The sequence below is a fragment of the Schistocerca cancellata genome, chromosome 7 (genome assembly GCF_023864275.1).
Source record: "Schistocerca cancellata isolate TAMUIC-IGC-003103 chromosome 7, iqSchCanc2.1, whole genome shotgun sequence".
NCBI lineage: Eukaryota > Metazoa > Arthropoda > Insecta > Orthoptera > Acrididae > Schistocerca > Schistocerca cancellata.
The window spans coordinates 537,871,075-537,892,084 of NC_064632.1; the positions used below are offsets into that span (position 1 = coordinate 537,871,075).

The 21,010-nt window shown below is 42.0% G+C and overlaps 1 long non-coding RNA gene across 1 annotated transcript in view; it reads right to left on the reverse strand.

Annotated features, from left to right (window-relative positions):
* Nucleotides 1-1,737: 1,737 nt before the first annotated feature.
* Nucleotides 1,738-21,010, reverse strand: part of LOC126092218 (uncharacterized) — a 763,777-nt gene continuing 744,504 nt past the window's right edge. Inside the window, exon 3 of the long non-coding RNA XR_007521312.1 lies at nucleotides 1,738-1,781. This is a non-coding gene — a long non-coding RNA (uncharacterized LOC126092218). The remainder of the gene's footprint in view (nucleotides 1,782-21,010) is intronic.

The following is a 21,010-nucleotide window of genomic DNA, read 5'->3' on the forward strand; positions in this document are numbered from 1 at the left end:
TGTTTTCCTTCCCAACTTCTGTGATGGCCCTTTTTAGTGATGTCCATTCCTCTTCAACTGTACTGCCTACTGCGCTATTCCTTATTGCTTATCTATAGCGTTAGAGAACTTCAAACGTATCTCGTCATTCCTTAGTACTTCCGTATCCCACTTCTTTGCGTATTGATTCTTCCTGACTAATGTCTTGAACTTCAGCCTACTCTTCATCACTGCTATATTGTGATCTGAGTCTATATCTGCTCCTGGGTACGCCTTACAACCCAGTATCTGATTTCGGAATCTCTGTCTGACCATGATTTAATCTAAATGAAATCTTCCCGTATCTCCCGGCCTTTTCCAAGTATACCTCCTCCTCTTGTGATTCTTGAACAGGGTATTCGCTATTAGTAGCTGAAACTTGTTACAGAACTCAATTAGTCTTTCTCCTGTTTCATTCCTTGTCCCAAGCCCATATTCTCCTGTAACCTTTTCTTCTATTCCTTCCCCTACAACTGCATTCCAGTCGCCCATGACTATTAGATTTTCGTCCACCTTTACATACTGCATTACCCTTTCAGTATCCTCATATACTTTCTCTATCTGTTCATCTTCAGCTTGCGACGTCGGCATGTATACCTGAACTATCGTTGTCGGTGTTGGTCTGCTGTCGATTCTGATTAGAACAACCCGGTCACTGAACTGTTCACAATAACACACCCTCTGCCCTACCTTCCTATTCATAACGAATCCTACACCTGTTATACCATTTTCTGCTGCTGTTGATATTACCCGATACTCATCTGACCAGAAATCCTTATCCTTGTCTTCCTTCCACTTCACTTCACTGACCCCTACTATATCTAGATTGAGCGATTGCATTTCCCTTTTCAGATTTTCTAGTTTCCCTACCACGTTCAAGCTTCTGATATTCCACGCCCCGACTCGTAGAACGTTATCCTTTCGTTGATTATTCAATCTTTTTCTCATGGTAACCTCCCCCCTTGGCAGTCCCCTCCTGGAGATCCGAATGGGGACTATTCCGGAATCTTTTGCCAATGGAGAGATCATCATGACACTTCTTCAATTACGGACCACATGTCCTGTGGATACACGTTACGTGTCTTTAATGCAGTGGTTTCCATTGCCTTCTGCATCCTCATGTCGTTGATCATTGCTGACTCTTCCGCCTTTAGGGGCAATTTCCCACCCCTAGGACAAGAGAGTGACCTGAACCTCTGTCCGCTCCTCCGCCCTCTTTGAGAAGGCCGCTGGCAGAATGAGGCTGACTTCTTATGCCAGAAGTCTTCGGCCGCCAATGCTGATTATTTATCAAAATTTAGGCAGTGGCGGGGTCGAACACGGGACCGAAGACGTTTTGATTATGAATCAAAGACGCTACCCCTAGACCACGGGTGTCCTCGTAACCCTCTACATAACTTGTCATATTTAAACAGCAGTCCTCTAAGAATGTTATGAACTGCATGGGTTTATATTCATTTTAGTTTACACTGTAGAGAAATAAATGACAATCGATAGATTCACAAGAGCAAGTACTACGTCTTGTCTCAGGAGCGACTTAAATTACTTTCCAAAATAATAAAAATAAACATCAATTACAAGAAATCTTCGTTCGAATGGAGACGTCAAATTGGTGATAAAATTGATCCTAGTACTTTGATAAGCAAGAAACATAGTGAGAAATGAGTTCTCCGTTATTCTTGGATACTACTATCTGGTATAGGTGTACAATAAGATATTTTCCTTACCTCTGTTCAAGCAGTCTGGGAAAGGTCAGCAGACATCTGAAAAACATTAAAAAATCTTTTACTGGAAAAAATTATTTTGAACTGCAGGTAACAAAACAATGAATATTAGCTATGTGTCCCTTTAAACTACTTCATCCAACAGTTAATAACAGGTGGAACTGTCACTTACAACAGAATAAGAATTTGCAAAAAAAAAAAAAAAAACTGTTTCATCAAGAGAAAAAAATTAGAAAGCTACTATTTCACCAACAGAAATCAAGAGATGAAACTTTTCAACTAAACTCGTTACAGTAGCGTTGCCTGCATATAAATACGATGGACTGCTACCGTTACTGACTTGCGCTGCTGTTTCGTTGGTACGGTATAAAACAGGCCACCTTCTCACATTTTATTTTTATGCAGCTTTAAAAGAATCGTTGGCAGATCCTAAACTTGTGTTTTTAAATACAACAATGCCTCAGTTACAGCCCTCATTCTTATAGTTCCCCAATGATACATTACGTTCAGTTTGCGTCCAACAGTGTTCCTTCATAAATTCTTGTAATGTGATCATTTTACATATGAAATGCTGGCTATTGATTTCTGGGGTACCGAAAAAAGGGCTCCATAAATATTAGGTTGCATGCAAAGCTACAATTTTTTGATTATCTTCAGTATGTGTATTAGATGACAAATTACAGAGTATTTGAATTTTCAGCTGTTTATGTTTCACATATTTCACCTTATTCCCTATCTTTCAATAAAGTTTGGTCTGAAGTTTTTTTGTTTTTGCTGTGGTATTTTAGCCTTCTGTTTATACTATTTTTTTTGCTGTCTCTTACATCGATGCCATTTCGAGTTTTGTCAGTTCTTGTTTTCTCTCCCTGGTGTGGGGCTCTTCCTCACAATGTAATTCAAGATTTCTACCAAGTAAATTAGAATTTACGAGACTGTGTTTACATTTTAATGTAAATTTTTTATGTATTAGTAAATGAGTCGCTACAAGGTCCAGGTGTAATGGTCCTTCAGTTAATTTTGATTTCATAACTTTATTTTGCAGCTAGGATTCCAGTGCTGCATGTGATGGCCTGGGCGTAGCGTGCTGGCGAAATTTCAGTTCTCTCGCCTCTGTGTGTGAGACGAATAGTTAAATGAGTCCCTGTCTGGCAGTGTGGCGCCACATAAGAATGCTCCTGAGCCTCACACTGGTCGTTTCAGAAACTGCATGGGTGGCCGGGGACCTGTAAGAAGCAGGCGGTGTCGCTTCAGTACCTGTGCAGCAAGACCGGCAGAGTCACCTCCTCTTTTGACGAAACACACGGATAATGCAGAGGTGTGATGTTAGGACCTTAGTTCTGATGTGGGGTTCACACAAGTGGACGCCAGATAATGCTGTTTTGAGCCAAGAACAAGACGGAGGAATGCAGCCGGAAGAGCTTTCAGGCCTTATAGCATCTTCTCTGGACTCTTTTGGTCAGACAATCGCGCAAAAATGTAAATGACTTGTGGCTAGGGCCTCCCGTCGGGTAGACCGTTCGCCGGGTGCAAGTCTTTCCATTTGACGCCACTTCGATGACTATCGCGTCGATGGGGATGAAATGGTGATAAGGACAACACAACACCCAGTCCCTAAGTGAAGGATATCTCTGACACAGCCGGCAATCTAACCCAGGCACTTGGGACTGACATTCTGTTGCTCTAACCACTCACCTACCGGTGGCTGACGTAATCGGACAGAATTATATGTTTGATATTTGGCCAAGCTCCTGTGGACAAAGAATCCGCCACTGAGTGGTTTTTGGGCACGTTTTTGCTTGCAGAGGGGGCGAGTCTGATTGGGGCTTCTATGCTAGACACGTTGGGGGCGGAGGGCTTAAACATTACTATAAATTATTTTGACTGGGAGCTGCATCTCACGCATTCCCAGCCATAGGTCGTGGTGGAGGCATGGCCTCACTGCTCCAAATTGGTGTGGAAGCCATGGAGAGGGAAACTAGGCATTCCGCGGTTAGACCCAGAAGCTACACAATTTTCATTTTTACTTGGACATTATGAGAGCAGACTCCGGACTCAGCAGCTTTCATTCGTATTGGTAATACTGAAAAATTCTATTCAGTATTAACAGAGGATAAGGTTCCTGTTCAAACTGGCTTCTAAAGAGCTCGTTTTATGAAATTTAGAGTTTTCAGTAAGCTGCAGCTTGGCACAATTGGAGCTACAAATTTGCCGTTTGCGTTTAGTGTTATCACTGGCTTTACACCAGGTCACCGATGGACAATTGAGGTAGACTACAGTAGCATTATAATTCTACTCACTACTGACGCATAGAGAGGCGAGAGTGATTCTTGCAACCACATCTTGGCGTCTGTTGCCATGACCAACGGGTTAATCACTGTAAGAAATGCGCTGTTCGAATCATTGAATTCACATTGTAAGTATGAGGGACGGGATTCAAGTCAGATAATGTGGGGATAAATGAATGGTAGTACGGGTAAAGTGGGCGATAAGAACGTAGGCAAATGGAGCTAATCTCTTATATCTATGTGGCAACTCATTTTCTGAAGTAAATCGGCGAGAATATTTGTCTTGTGTTAGAAGGCAAGTAACTGTGCTAGATTATTCCTTAAACCAATCCCAGTCTCTCTGTCACCAATTACAGGTCAGCGTCAACTTACATGTGCATCACTTCATTACTGAACTTAAGTTTTTTGTTGTATTACGACAATCGAGACGCGTAGTCTTTCAGGTGCATGTGACTCTCTGGTTGACCCCAATATTGTACCTTTTTCTGAAGAAACGTACCTGTCTGGCTCATGATTCTTATTTTACGGTTTGATATTACCTATGTTGTTGTATCTAAGCAGCAACCCAGCATAACTTATTTGTCGTAGCCATAATTAACAAACAGATTAGGAATCGCCAACCAAACAACATTTCATTAGGCGCAGCAGTGCCGTGACAGCTAAGTTCAGGGAGTCCATTACATCACAGGATCCAGAGTGGCAAGGTTTAAGAAAAACAAATTTTCTGTGTCATGAACTTAAGAGTAGGGCTGTTTCTAGCACTTCCTTTGTTGTGGGTTGGCAGGAGAGCCAAAACCGTGTTATTAGAGGAAGCCGAAAGGCACGCGTTTTATCTCACGCAGGCTGGCGTGAGGTCAGGAACAGTTCAAGGAAATTAGAATTTAGACAAACGGACGTAGCTCGTGGAATACTTAACTTTAATCCATAAATGGTGAACGTCGCTCTTGACTCTACATTATTCACAATATCAATAGTAACTGAACATGGCGCCCTGCTAGGTCGTCGCAAATGACGTAGCTGAAGGCTATGTTAAATATTGTCTCGGCAAATGAGAGCGTATTTTGTCAGTGAACCATCGCTGGGGCGAGTGCTAGGAAGTCTCTCTAGACCTGCCGTGTGGTCTGCAATCACTGATAGTGGCGACACGCGTGTCCGACGTATACTAACGGATCGCGGCCGATTTAAAGGCTACCACCTTGCAAGTGTGGTGTCTGGCGGTGACACCACATCCTTAACAATCCTTTGCTTCTACTTAAAAAAGCAGTCATAAGTTTCACAGTGTTCTTTATTTATCTTGAATTAATAAAGAACATTGTGCAACCTACGACTGTTTCTTAAATATAACAATAGAATCTTGCGGTACCACTTTGGCAAGATGGAATGGAATGATTTTTATAGCCATTTGCTCTTCTAACCTTTCCTCTGTGTCTATCCTACCCTTATCTTCTCATCACCCTACCCTTTCTCAATTTTTTCACCCTATATTTCTGGTTTTAAACTTTTTCTACAATTAGTCATCTACACCTTAATTTCCCCCAATCCTTTACTTTCCTTCTATTTCCACTTTTTTCATTACTGGTAATTCTCTACCTCCCTATATCTCATTTATGCACTTCTGTTTCTAAATTTGCTATTTTGTTATATTAAATTCTATGACTTTCTTTTATATTCCCTTTTTTATATCGTTGTAACTTAAACTGATGTTAATAACCGTCATAAATAATAAGTCCATTTACATTTATTTATATTATGTTCTGCTAAATAAGCAATTCTCTGTCGTCCAGGAAATATATAGCAGGACAAGAGTCATACTGTGAATCTATTAACGATCAGCTGATACAGATAATTGTGAACGGTTTTCGAATATCTGCTTTCGACAAGTAGTACACATGGAAGAGGGAAATATGAACTGAATTATGTTTCTCATAATCTGACCAATCCTCTTTTTTTGTAGTTTCGGAAAGTACTTTGATAGGCTACCTAATATTTTCAAAAGGAGGTTTGTACTGCCTTACACTGACCGAGAGGCTCGGTCCTAAGATTTGAGTGGCTCCGGTTGGTAGTTACTGGTTATGAACACAACATCGCTGGTACAGTGCATGGAAACCAGTTTATAAATTTTGGTCACTGATGGGACGTTGTATATGATTGGAGTTAACTCCCTCAGCATCGGTTAAGACCTGAAGATGGTGTACTAAATCACCGAATCTAATACCTATATAATAAACAATAACGAAAGGCCGGCGGCAGGTGTTCCATTTAATTACACAATAAATGATCTTGTCTGCCTCACCTTTACCTTCTTCATGAGTCTCATTTCAAAGACACATGCAGCACCATCATCACTACCACACCTTTCTGAACAAATACCGATTACAAGAACAAAGATGGAAGATACCATGAAAACTGAAACCAACATTCCACAAGAACTGAAGGAATTACGCCCAGAAATGTTTTCCTGGCCAACTGAACATGATGATGACACAGAACAAAAACAATGAAAGCATTTTTCATAGTTGATAACAGTATTGGCTTTATTATTTAGTAATTATTACGATCTGAAACATAAACTATAATTCTTAACAATATTTTGTATGCCTCTGTGAGTTCATTAAAAGAAATTTAACAATCATATGAAGTGATGAATGAAGAAACAGTCTCGGTTGCAGGGTTTTAATTATTATGTATTTACCAATGACACGTTTCTCCAGGTTCAGGCATTTTCAGAGCGGCTGATTTTAGATGGTATTAGACAAAAAGCTGAAAAAATATTTTCAAAGATCAAAGCAATATTCAGTTAATTCTGACCGATTTTTTGTAATTTAGAACTTTTTATAAAAAGGCGTTAATCGATCAAGTTTATAGCTCAATAAATCATAGCATCATTAGTTAAGTGGAATATCTGTTTTATATTACCACAAATTTCAAATAACCAATTACATAAAACCATATAATATATATATATATATATATTCGTTACTTTAGTCTTGACGATGTTTTCAGTGTTTCCTGAAAAACTGACTCAACGTGAAATATGTCCCATTAAAAAAAAAAAGAAAAAAGAAAAATGCACTTGGTCCAACGCTTACTTTGCTTGTCAAATACCTTCCCATCTTATTTTTTTTGTCGTACTACAATTTTGTCACTCATGAAAATAGAGAATATTTTTTATTCACTGCTTGTCACTTTTGAAGAGACAAAATATTTGCAGAAGATCACTGTCAGTTAGTATCTTCTAATAAGAAACTAATTTAAAATGATATAGCACCTAAAATTTAATAGAATTCTAGGTTTAGTTTGCCAATCAGTTCTCAATAAATTAAAAGCAAAACAATTTCCATATTGACCAGGAATATGAAATTGTGACTTACAGACACAGTGTAGATCTTTGGTCTCAACATCTGAACAGTCTACGAAATGCATCGCACGTGCGCTATAGTTAGGCTACATGTAATTAAAGGGTATTATGATAAAGCGGATAAACGCTAGTTTTACATAAATTGAGGTTTCAATTTAATTTAGAGGTATGTGAACAGGGCCCTTACGTACTGAAAGGGCTTTCTGCAATGATGGTTCCACGAAAGTCAGTAGATGGTAGGCTAAATGAAATATGTGCAGAATGCGTTACACGGTCGCTGTACTGCACGTACAAATTATACAATTCCGCTTGCTCCTGCAGTTTTGTAGCCTGTCTGATGCGTGTCTCCATTGGCGGTAGAACAACATGAATAATTCAGCAAAGGAGAGTCACAGAAAAACTGATAGCTCTAACGGAGGTCAGTTATTGAAAAAAGAGCAAAGATGAAGAAGCATTTTGTTTCTGATGAGGTAATCAACGCCATAGCAACAGCTCACAATACACAACCACATTAAGTGGTTCAGATGAGAGGCATTTATTTTGTGGACATTCCGCAAGGAGCCTATATCGTCATTAACAAAACCAAGGTTAATATAAGTTTTACTTCATACATTAAAATCTCCATGCTCGAGATAATTCTGACAACAAAAGACGTTGACTGAAACAGAAGAATGGGAAACTATAGAAGTGTTGAAAAAAGGGTGGCGAAGTGAATACTTCACAACGATGACATCAGTGCAAAAGGATTAATTTCAGTAACGAAAAGAGACCTCAAAAGTATCATGGAATACCTACCTGAGGTGCACAACCAGTTTTATAGTGAACTGTGGCAAGACTGAACAGTAAAATTATTACTGGGGTAAAAATATTACAGAACTTGACATCTCGTGGAAATCGGGTTTTCTGCCGGATATCAGCGTCTTCCAAACACGATATTTCGTCGTGATTGCTTGACGTCTTCATCAGTTGTTCCCTGAGATAGTCTCAGGGAACACCTGATGAAGACGTCAAGTAATGACGTCGAAATATCGTGTTTGGAAGATGCTGTTATCTGGCAGAAAACCCGATTTCCACGAGATGTCATCAAATCGCCGGGAAAGTCAAAGAAATTATATTGCAGATCTTGTTTGGTGGACTCTAGCCCGTTTAGCACTTCATTGCTAATTTATTTAGAGAAGTTGGTGTTTGTGTTACTTTTGGATCATGCCAAGTGATAACTAGCTTTTCTAAAGTCAATGAGCAAGCGTTAATGCGGATGTAGTGCATATTTACAGTCACGTTACTTATATAAAGTTTGATGTGAAAAACTTGGAAAGTAAATTTTGATATTTAGCCTCTTTAGAGTGATAACCCTTTAGGTTTGACTTAAGATCCAGTCGGGGACAACCTTAACTGGTCAAGTAATCAGGTTTGTTCTGACAGGTAGATACTTTTATGACCGAAATTTAAGTAATAAAGACGATAGTCCACTTCCTGAGTATTCGTCTCGTCGGAAGTTCTCTCAAAAAGAAGTTTGATCCCGGCGGAGGTTCGAGTGCTCCCTCTGACATGGGTGTGTGTGTTTGCCCTTAGGATAATTCAGCTTAAGTAGTGTGTAAGCTTCGGGACCGGTGACCTTAGCAGTTGAGTTCCATAAGATTTCAGACACATTTGAACATTTTTTGAAAAAGAAGTTAGAATTTGTGCCTACTGCCTGATGACCACAGCGTTCCTTTGTCAGTAAGTTACTGACTTGCCGTATCCGCCCGAGCCCAATACCTAAGTGCCGTGGGCGCTGTTGTCAGTGGCTCATAAACGGAGGCTGCACATTAATGATTCCCCAATATCACTTGCACGGCCCGCGGGACGGGGCAGACGCGCCGTGCCAGGTTATCGGCGGAATTTGCCGACGTAAATTCCGATAACACCAAACCACTGGAAGCTACAGCGTTTTCGTAAATTAACGTCCGATAAATTTTACGATAATTGTCGGTTAGCCAATAACCGCTCGGTTGCGGCAGCGTCAGACTTGGGCCCTGGCTGGAGGCGCGGCCAGACAGATTAACCTGCCAACAGGCGCGGGTAGGCCGCTGGCGGCAGCGTTGAACCGCGGAGCACGGCTAGTCACTTCCAGGCCGTACGTGAAGGGCGGAACATTAACGCAGGAGCAAGTGTCGGGCAGCGACTCAGGCGGGTTTTACTGCGATGCGTCTCTCTTGTTAGAACAGCGAACGATCTGGGTAGTTTTGAGGGACTGTTTCCCGTTCTATTCATGCACTTATCACTGAAGCTCACCCTCCTCACACCCCGTCCTCAAGATCACACCAAAACAGGTCGTCAAACAGGAGGGCTTGAAAAGCGTAAACACCCTCTGCTGCTTCGGATAATTTTCAGATTTCGCCGAATGGTTTTGAGTGTTCGTAAGTGATTGCGCCCACAATACTACTTCTTCTTCTCAACTAGTACGCATACATCCTGTTCCGTCTTTACAAAAGCCACCTCTTACTTGGTATTTCTATAGCTTTCTTTCCTACAGGTCCATTCTCTGTTATATATTTGACAATTCTTTCTGCCCATTCCTTTCAATAAGCTTCTTCAATTTTGTTATCTGGTTTGCTGTTCTTCCATTCATGCAGAATATGCTCGTATTTAATTTTTTCCTTATTTCGGAATTCTTTATTTGAACTTTCACAGTACACCGCTTTTAGTTTGCTTAAAAATTTCATTTCGGCTGACTGTATCCTCCTTTGGTCTTTCTTAGTTTTTTCCTAGGTCTCACTTCTGTATGAGTCCGCAGCTCGTGGTCGTGCGGTAGCGTTCTCGCTTCCTGCGCCCGGGTTCCCGGGTTCGATTCCCGGCGGGGTCAGGGATTTTCTCTGCCTCGTGATGACTGGGGGTTGTGTGCTGTCCTTAAGTTAGTTAGGTTTAAGTAGTTCTAAGTTCTAGGGGACTGATGACCATAGCTGTTAAGTCCCATAGTGCTCAGAGCCATTTGAACCATTTTTTGAACTTCTGTATGGGAGCATAGGTGTTGACATTACTTTGTAGAGTTTAATCTTCATATGTTTATTGGTTTCATGACTAATATACTACACATACAGTCACATGTCATTTGAAACTTATTAGAAATGTCGTTATGATATTCATAACTTACATCACATCGTAAGAGCTGAAAGTGAAACACCTGTTCAACTGATCTTCCATTAAGCATCATTTTAGAACATACTGTGTATTTTCCTTTTAAAAGCCATAACTTTAATTTTATTTCCTAATACTGTGAAGTTATACAGGTTAACTATTGAACGATACGGAGCAAATTGTAAATAATCATCTACCTTTTGTAAAATTATTTGATCATCGGCAAAGAACACTGTATTTAAATGTGTGTTTCTAGGAATTAATTTTTCTAGGTTAAATTCCTGTTTCCATTGTCTAACAAAATCATCAATAGATACATATTAAATAAAGTGTTCTTTCAGTAAGAGGGAGTCAGCTATAATTTTCAGTCTGTTATTAATTAGCTGCTGGTAAACTTTTCGGGATGTGAAGTCGTGGTCCGAGAAACTCTTCTGTTCCTGACGTTTCGTCCAGGACAGTGCTGGACATCCTCAGAGGCGCTCCTCCACTGGGTCTTGCCGACTGACCGGTCGGACGTCCGAGAGCGACATAAATATTGTAGGTTCAAATGGTTCAAATGGCTCTGAGCACTATAGGACTTAACATCTCAGGTCATCAGTCCCCTAGAACGTAGAACTACTTAAAGCTAACTAGCCTAAGGACATCACACACATCCATGCCCGAGGCAGGATTTGAAGCTGTGACCGTAGCGGTCGCGCGGTTCCAGACTGAAGCGCCTAGAACTACTCGGTCACAGCGGCCGACCAATATTGTAGGAAAGGGGGCGTTGTCAACGTAACACATGATGAGCAAGGATAATCCTTGTCAGAGATGAAACTTAACCATCGATTGTCGTCTTGTCAAACATAAAAGTGTCTAGGGATTCTGCAGAGCTACTGTCCATATGTCGCTAAGTTTCATTGCCTCCTCTTTCCTTTCAAAATTATCCTGAGACTTATCAATTTCAATCGCTTCCATTCTTAGTCGTGGATAATAATTTGACGTGGTAGATAAAATTTCTGTTTCAGAAATTTTTACTTCGCGGTTCCCTGACTGAAATGCATTTTCTGCTACAGCTGATTCCCCTATCTTTCCTAGTCGGCAAAGACTTTTGTGCTCTTTTAGCCGTGTGTGTACGCAATAAGAAACCATCTCGCTGCCACCGGTTTGTAGATGACACATTTGTGGTTTAGGCCCATGGTAGAAAGGCTTTGGACAAAAATCCAGTTTACCATGGAAACTCCAGTTTACCATGGAAATGGAAAATGATAACAGAATATCTTTCTTTGACGTTTTAGTTATGAGAGAGTCCGATAGAAGTTTGGAACATGAAGTTTTTCGGAAAGTAACACATACAAACAAATATTTGCATAAAAACTCCAGTCACCATCCACAACAAAAGAGAGGTGTCATTAAAAGTCTTGTCGACAGAGCCGAACGGATACGCACATCGGAACACCTGGACGCTGAAATAAAACATCTGAAGCCGGCTTCGAGAAAAATGGCTACTCAGGGAGAGAGGTAAAAAGAATTTTGCGACCGAGGAACAGGAGACCGTACGACAAGGATGAGCCACGACGACGGAAAATTGCAGTTTCTCTCCCTTTTATACATAAAAGTAACAGATCAGATCGGTAAGATTTCACAGAAACACGACATGAGACCGGTCTTTACATCAACAAAGAAAATAAGTCGAGTACTCAGATCTGTTAAGGATAAACGCCCTCTTCTGCCGACATGTGGTGCATACAAAATTCCATGTACGTGCAGCAAAGTTTATGTTTGAACTACCAAGAGGAGCTGAAATATACGGCTAAAAGAGCACAAAAGTCTTGTCCGACTAGGAAAGATAGAGAAATCAGCTTTAGCAGAGCATACTTTTCATTCAGGAAATCACGAAGTGAAGTTTTGTGAAACAAAAATTTTATCTACAACGTCAAATCATTATCCACGACAATGTAGAGAGCCATTGAGATTTACAAGCAACAGGATAATTTTAATAGGAAAGAGGATGCAACGAAATTTAGCGACATATGGACAGTAGCTCTGCAGAATCGCAGGACATTTTTATCTTTGACAAGACGGCAATCGATAGTTAAGTTTTATCTCTGACAGGATTATCTCTGCTCATCATGTGTTACTTTGATCATGCCCCATTTCCTACAGTATTTTTATCGCTCTCGAATGTTCGACAAGTCAGTCGGCATGACTCAGTAGATGAGCGCCTCTGATGATGTCCAGCGCAGTCCTTGACGAAACGTCAGCAACAGAAGAGTTTCTTGGACCACGACCTCACATCCCGAGAGGTTTATCAGCAGCTATGTCAACCGTATTTCACAGACGTCCTTCTGTTATTAATTATTCTTGGGTATAATTTATAGTTAGAGTCCAGCAGACTTACTCCTCTGTAGTTTTCAAAGCATTTTTAACCCTTTCTATAGGGTCATATTACTTCCGCCACTCTAGAAGAGTCAGGTATCATCGTTAGTTTCCAACATTTATTCAATAAATGCGGTAGGTTCAATTCTAATGGTAAGCCTCGACATTTTATATTACCTGATCCTACCACTTTTCTATAGTTCACCTAATTTAATACCTCTTGTATCCTACGCAGTGTAATACTATCTCCTTCGTGTAATTCGCCACCTTTTTCTTTGCCATAGGCAATTGATTTCTATCCACAATCCACGATAGTGATTAATCCAAGATTCGCTGTCTATTGCACACAAACGTGCAGCGTCTTTCTTCTGTTTGTTCAGGAGTTTATAGCCACCTCTTTTCTACCATGTAGGTAACATTGAATCATATAGTAAATATCTCTGGAGTGAGCACTCACATGCGCAGAACAGATTTTGTGTTGTCAACATACATTGCCGGCCTGGTCACGTGATCTCGGGACGTCGTGTGTTTGCTCGTATAGCGCCCTGTATATTTAGAATGTCACTACATCCCTAGTACAGACGGATTCTTTTCGTACGTGTCGTGGATTATCTATATATGTTGCGCAGGAATTTTAACAGTATCCATTTGATACCGGGAATAAACCAGCTACGTAACTTTTAAGGGCAAGTGATATTACATTCAGCTTCTTTGCGATAGGTGTCATAGTTCAGATGCACTCGATTTTTGGTAGTTTTTGGTATGATACCGCACTTTATAGTATTACAGAGCCTGAAGTACATTTTTGCAGTGATAGTCCTGCAAAACGACTTGACAGTACGTTTGTACTTTCGCAAGTGTCCGAAAAACACCGAATTTACCACACATTAACGATTATATCCCTGCTAATTCGTCCTTCTTTCTCGTATTTCTGCGTATTTATTTTCTCGTTTTTGCGACCTAAAGCACAATATCTCTTACTGGTGGCACTTTGAGGTATTTATTTAACGCATTTTAAGTACTTGCTCCCAGTTCCTTAAATAAATAGTAGACGGAGTATTCTATATACGTAATTGACAAGTCACTGATACACTCCTGGAAATGGAAAAAAGAACACATTGACACCGGTGTGTCAGACCCACCATACTTGCTCCGGACACTGCGAGAGGGCTGTACAAGCAATGATCACACGCACGGCACAGCGGACACACCAGGAACCGCGGTGTTGGCCGTCGAATGGCGCTAGCTGCGCAGCATTTGTGCACCGCCGCCGTCAGTGTCAGCCAGTTTGCCGTGGCATACGGAGCTCCATCGCAGTCTTTAACACTGGTAGCATGCCGCGACAGCGTGGACGTGAACCGTATGTGCAGTTGACGGACTTTGAGCGAGGGCGTATAGTGGGCATGCGGGAGGCCGGGTGGACGTACCGCCGAATTGCTCAACAGGTGGGGCGTGAGGTCTCCACAGTACATCGATGTTGTCGCCAGTGGTCGGCGGAAGGTGCACGTGCCCGTCGACCTGGGACCGGACCGCAGCGACGCACGGATGCACGCCAAGACCGTAGGATCCTACGCAGTGCCGTAGGGGACCGCACCGCCACTTCCCAGCAAATTAGGGACACTGTTGCTCCTGGGGTATCGGCGAGGACCATTCGCAACCGTCTCCATGAAGCTAGGCTACGGTCCCGCACACCGTTAGGCCGTCTTCCGCTCACGCCCCAACATCGTGCAGCCCGCCTCCAGTGGTGTCGCGACAGGCGTGAATGGAGGGACGAATGGAGACGTGTCGTCTTCAGCGATGAGAGTCGCTTCTACCTTGGTGCCAATGATGGTCGTATGCGTGTTTGGCGCCGTGCAGGTGAGCGCCACAATCAGGACTGCATACGACCGAGGCACACAGGGCCAACACCCGGCATCATGGTGTGGGGAGCGATCTCCTACACTGGCCGTACACCACTGGTGATCGTCGAGGGGACACTGAATAGTGCACGGTACATCCAAACCGTCATCGAACCCATCGTTCTACCATTCCTAGACCGGCAAGGGAACTTGCTGTTCCAACAGGACAATGCACGTCCGCATGTATCCCGTGCCACCCAACGTGCTCTAGAAGGTGTAAGTCAACTACCCTGGCCAGCAAGATCTCCGGATCTGTCCCCCATTGAGCATGTTTGGGACTGGATGAAGCGTCGTCTCACGCGGTCTGCACGTCCAGCACGAACGCTGGTCCAACTGAGGCGCCAGGTGGAAATGGCATGGCAAGCCGTTCCACAGGACTACATCCAGCATCTCTACGATCGTCTCCATGGGAGAATAGCAGCCTGCATTGCTGCGAAAGGTGGATATACACTGTACTAGTGCCGACATTGTGCATGCTCTGTTGCCTGTGTCTATGTGCCTGTGGTTCTGTCAGTGTGATCATGTGATGTATCTGACCCCAGGAATGTGTCAATAAAGTTTCCCCTTCCTGGGACAATGAATTCACGGTGTTCTTATTTCAATTTCCAGGAGTGTAGATGCATAGAGGATAGTATTTACTGAAACAACTAACCTTTCCCTTTCCTGTTCCACTAGCAAATTTACGAGAGGAAGCTACTGTTTGTAAGCTTTTGTACGAGCCGTAATATCTATTATATAGTCATAAAATAGTAGAAAAATAGGTTTACAGAATCAAGTCTTAATTATAATGCGTGTCGAAATTTTTAAACGTATACAGTGTCTCTTACTAAAATGAAAACTATAATTAGAGCTATATGGAATGCACCCGTGAAAAGTTACTATCCCTCCTTTCACATATTTTTCTTTGCATCCGTAGCAACAACGTAATTCACCATCGCTATTACACTATCAACAAACGGTGAAACACAGCAAAAACTCTTTGTATTATAAACTTCAAACGCTGCAGAAAGCACACAGGCATAGGAAAGTCCCGAGATCATATGACAATCCTGGTTTAATGTTGACAACATGCACAGAACGCAATGCTCACTCCAGAGATATTTACTCTATGCATTGAATGGCTGATATCATTCTATCCCAAGAATACTCGAACAAAAATAGAGCTCGCCACACTTTCCTAAGCAGACAGATCACTTCCAGTGGGAGTGCAGGCCTACGATATCCACAGAGAAAGAGTGAAACTAGTGCCAGGGTTAGTCAGCAACGTAGTTCTGTTGGACACTATAAACGACGTTCCACAATAGTTCACTGAGGATTGAGGATAAATGTAAATATCTGATGTGTACCAGTTTGCTTTTGTTCTACAATATTAATTTTATTATTAACCGGTTTTCGGCTTACAAGACCATCTTTAGACTTTTACTGAGTAAATGTCTGAAGATGGCCTTGTAAGCCGAAAACCGGTTAACGATAAAAGTAATACTGTAGAACAAAAGCAAACTGGTGGTTTACATTCAATATAATGTCGTTCTATCAAGAACCGACGGAAGATTCTGTTAATATCTGATCTGCATTTTATCGAATTATCGTACTTTTGCAAGGTATAAATAGCTGAGTGTAGAGCTGGTTTATACAAAACACTGATCTGTACTTACCTTGTTGTTTGATGGCTACATTGTCCAGCGGCTGTAAGTAATGTATCAAAAGTTTTTTTAATTCTTGATCCTGGCTGTCATTTTTAAATCACAAACAGTAATTTCCTTTCGCTGTTGCTGATTTATTTTTGCGTTTTTTTAATCCAAAAATAATACTTGTCAATGCTTTTCATCACATAGTCCTCGAAATCAGATTCATAACTTTAATACATGACGTTATTTCAGAAAGCAGACGCGAAACTAAACTCAGTGGAACCAAAACCGTAACTTAAACGAGACTGGCCCGGAAACAAAACGAAGGTTGTCCCACATAAAATCGACTTACAACGAAAGATATTTATCGATCTAAAATGATTTTCAGAGGAATTACGTTTATCGATGTGTCATTAATGTTGTTCGTCAGTAAAGTAGACTGTCATCAGCTATTGTAAAATATGACTTACACTGACATTAATAATTACTTTTATCCAATTTCATTTGAGATGAACGTAACAATAAAGTGGACGACTAGTATTCAGAATACAAATATCTTCGTATAAAAGGCTTCCCGAATAGTTTCGTAACCATCCAGAACGATAAAGAAACAGGAATAATAAATAAATAAAATAAAACACAGAACTCCAGTAAAATCCGAGAATTATGCAAATATCTACAAAAACTGGTATCAAGCTGTTCATTAATAGTGAAATAGGCAACGATAGAGTCAGTTTGGAAGAGATGAAACAATCCTTGGTTTTGAATTTTAAAATTTTCCCGTCGAATTGACTGTTCAAACCAATTTCGGGCTTGCAGCCGGTCGTCGTTCAATACCTCGCACGATATTTCAACTCAGTCTGGAGTTGCACGGCTTACCTGAAGATGACTGGCAGGTGCCCAGTTGAAATATCGTGCGAGGTATTGATCGACGACCGGCTGCAAGCCCGAAATTTGTTTGAACATATCCTTGGACTGTTAGAACACTGTACAGCAAACCGTCCATTTGATCACGAAACACGTGCAGATGAACGCCCCAAGAGAGTGGGTGGTTTCATTGACGCCCGTTATGTCATCTCCTGAGGCCTTTTCGTGTCGATCCCGAGGTGAGTTGTGTCTGAAATGTTTTCCTCGTGCGACTCATAAGAAAACTCCTGATTTCAACGCTGAGTGTCGCGGTTATGATTTTTGTGGAGGCTTCAAGACAAGGAGTATCATGTTAGGAGGGGGGAGGGGACATTACGACCTTGCCGTAGTGTGAAACATTCGGTAGAGCGCTGGTGAAAATTGGTGGCAATGTGGCTTCACTAAGTCACCTTACCTCTCAGTAGAGTTGAGCTATTGACTTCCGCATCTGTCGACATGTTGCTGTTCGAATCGTCGCCGAACACCAGACTGACGTTGCAGGACTCAACGCTTTTGCATCATTATTGAGGAAGACTGTAGGCACCTTTGATACAAATCTCAAACTTCCCCTTCGCAAATGGAGAAAAACAACGAGATTCTTTTGTGCCGTGTACATCTTCAGACCTATCTATCTAGATCGTCCCATAAACGAGCTCCGTTCGAAAAATTCCATAACATTCCTAATTTCCCGCCAATGGTGTGTTGGAGCGAAATGGGATTGGAATCCATGCACACACCTGTGTTTATTGTGCAGCTGCTGGAAGTTTCACTGTTGTAAGATAGTTATTGTTCAGTGCTGTATTGAGTAGAACTTTGTGTGGTACAGATTGGGAATTTCTAAATGGAAGAGTGAAAGGGGCAATTCGCCTGCATTAAATTTTGAGTGAGACTCAAGAATGCCTTTACAGTCACACACCAAATGATGCAGGAAACCTACGGTGATGAGTGCTTATGCCGTACTTGGTGTTACGAATGGTTCATAGAGTTTAAAAATGACCGGGCGAGGGTTAAAGATGACCCTCCTTATGACAACTTTCGACATCTACCGACGCCACTCACGTCAGAAACATCTACATCTACATCCATACCCCGCAAGCTACCTGACGGTGTGTGGCGGGGGGTATTTTGAGTACCTCTATCGTTTCTCCTTTCTATTCCAGTCTCGTATTGTTCGTGGAAAGAAAGATTGTCTGTATGCCTCTGTGTGAGCTCTAATCTCTCTCATTTTATCCTCATGGTCTCTTCGCGAGATATACGCAGGTGGGAGCAATATACTGCTTGACTCATCAGTGAAGGTATGTTCTCGAAACTTCAACAAAAGCCCGTACCGTAGTACTGAGTGTCTCTCTTGCAGAGTCTTCCTCTGGGGTTTATCTGTCATCTCCGTAACGCTTTCGCGATTACTAAATGATCCTGTAACGAAGCGCGCTGCTCTCCGTTGGATCTTCTCTATATCTTCTATCAATCCTGTCTGGTATGGATGCCACACCCGTGAGAAGTATTCAGGCAGTGGACGAACAAGTGTACTGTAACCTACTTTCTTTGTTTTCGGACTGCATTTCCTTAAGATTCTTCCAATGAATCTCAGTTTGGCATCTGCTCTACCGACGATTAATTTTATATGGTCATTCCATTTTAAATCACTCCTAATGCGTACTCCCAGATAATTTATGGAAATAACTGTTTCCAGTTGCTGACCTGCTATATTGTAGCTAAATGATAAGGGATCTTTCTTTCTATGGCAGCACATTACACTTCTCTACATTGAGATTCAATTGCCATTCCCTGCACCATTCGTCAGTTCGTTGCAGATCCTCCTGAGGAAACTGACCGTGCCAATCGAAGACTGACGGTGCGAGAGACTGTAGAAGAATGTAACATTTCAATTGGATCATGTCATGAAATCTTGAGACAGCCTCTTGGAATGCCTCGTGTTGCCGCCAAATTCGTCCCACGGCTCATGAGTCGAGACCAGAAAGATCTTCGCCTCGGAATCTGTGAAGAGCTTTCAGATCACGAAAATTCAAATGACATGTTCCTTAAGAGAATCATAACTGGTGACGAGACGTGGGTCCACTATAATGACGTTGAGACCACGGTTTAGTCTTCGCAATGGGCCGGGAAAGGTTCTCGAAGACCAAACAAGCCTGTCAGACCAGGTCAAATGTCAAAGCCGCGCTGATAGTTTTCTTTGACTGAAGGATTAGTACATCATGAATTCTTGCCACAGGGGCAATCGATAGCACTACTGGGACGTGTTGCGACGACTGAGAGAAAATGTGAGAAAGAAACGGCCTGAAATGTGGCGAGAGAATTCATGGTTCTTGCATCACGATAACGCACTCGCACATTCATCACTGTTGGTGTGTGACTACTCCTCCGTACTTTCCAGACCTGGCCCCTGCGGACATTTTTTTTTTAATTTAAAAGTTGAAAACCTCGTTGGAAGGATGAAGATTTGCAACGACAGACGAGATAATTGAAAATTCGCAGACGGTGGTAAGCACGATCGAGCAAGAGGCATACCAAGATTGCTTCCGGAAGCTGGGAGTGGTGTATCAGTTATGGAGGAGAATATTTAGTAGGACGCCTTGCACAGTAAGCAAAAGGTAAGCATAGAAAAATTTTGTGGAAAAGTTTCGGAATTTTTTGAACGGACCTGGTACTCATATGGGATTATGGGGCTATGGTCTGACGCCTGAGGTAGCGTTTGCTTGTTCTGGTTACAAAGCGATATTTCCGTTTCCCGAGAACGAAAATCCTTCTTCAGGAATCACATTAAAAGGAAACCAAAAAGTTTTTAACATTTAAGATTTTATTCCTCGATAAATTGCACACACCCGCCTCCTTAGCCGAGATGCCAGACGGACATCTACGCGGTCGTAACAGGTTTGAATTCGGGTTGGTTAACTTTAACCGCTAGTATTTAGTCGGCTACGGTAGGATACTTGGTGCCGCACGGGATTAGCCGAGCGGTCTGAAGGCGCTGCAGTCATGGACTATGCGGCTGATCCCGGCCGAGGTTCGAGTCCTCCCTCGGGTATGGCTGTGTGTGTTTGTCCTTAGGATAGTTTAGGTTAAGTAGTGTGTAAGCTTAGGGACTGATGGCCTTAGCAGTTAAGTCCCATAAGATTTCACACACATTTGAACATTTTTGATACTTGGTGGTACATAGCTGCTGATTACTGACTTCGTGCCGTTGTTCTTAATTATAACTCCGAACCTTTCTACGGCGTTATTGAGGGAGAGCATATATGGTATCGTTGATGGAGTGCTGTAACTGAGATGGGGACGTTAAGCCGGGAAAGTGACTAGCTGCTACACGAAAGGAATACGCGATGTTCTGTTCCCGCATTTCGGCATCCTCTTTCAGTCCACCTATAATAGCAGAAGCAAAACACTATATTCTTCAATTCACAGTCGCAATCGCATTTGAAGAAATTTAAACTCACGGCTGTAGGTGAGACCATCTGCCTTCATGTGGTGTTTGTCACTAATCAATCATATCTGCATCCCATATTCGAATCACCGGAAAAGGACGTCTCGTTGACAACGAAGTGGTCTGAGAGGGAGCGCAAGCTCGGATTAGGATGGCAGGAGAAGGAAATTAGCCGAGCCCTTTCAAAGGAACCATCCCGTCATTTACCTGGGGAGATATAGGGAAACCTAAATCTGGGTAGCGGGACGGAGATTTCAACAGTCGTTCTCGTACCAATTG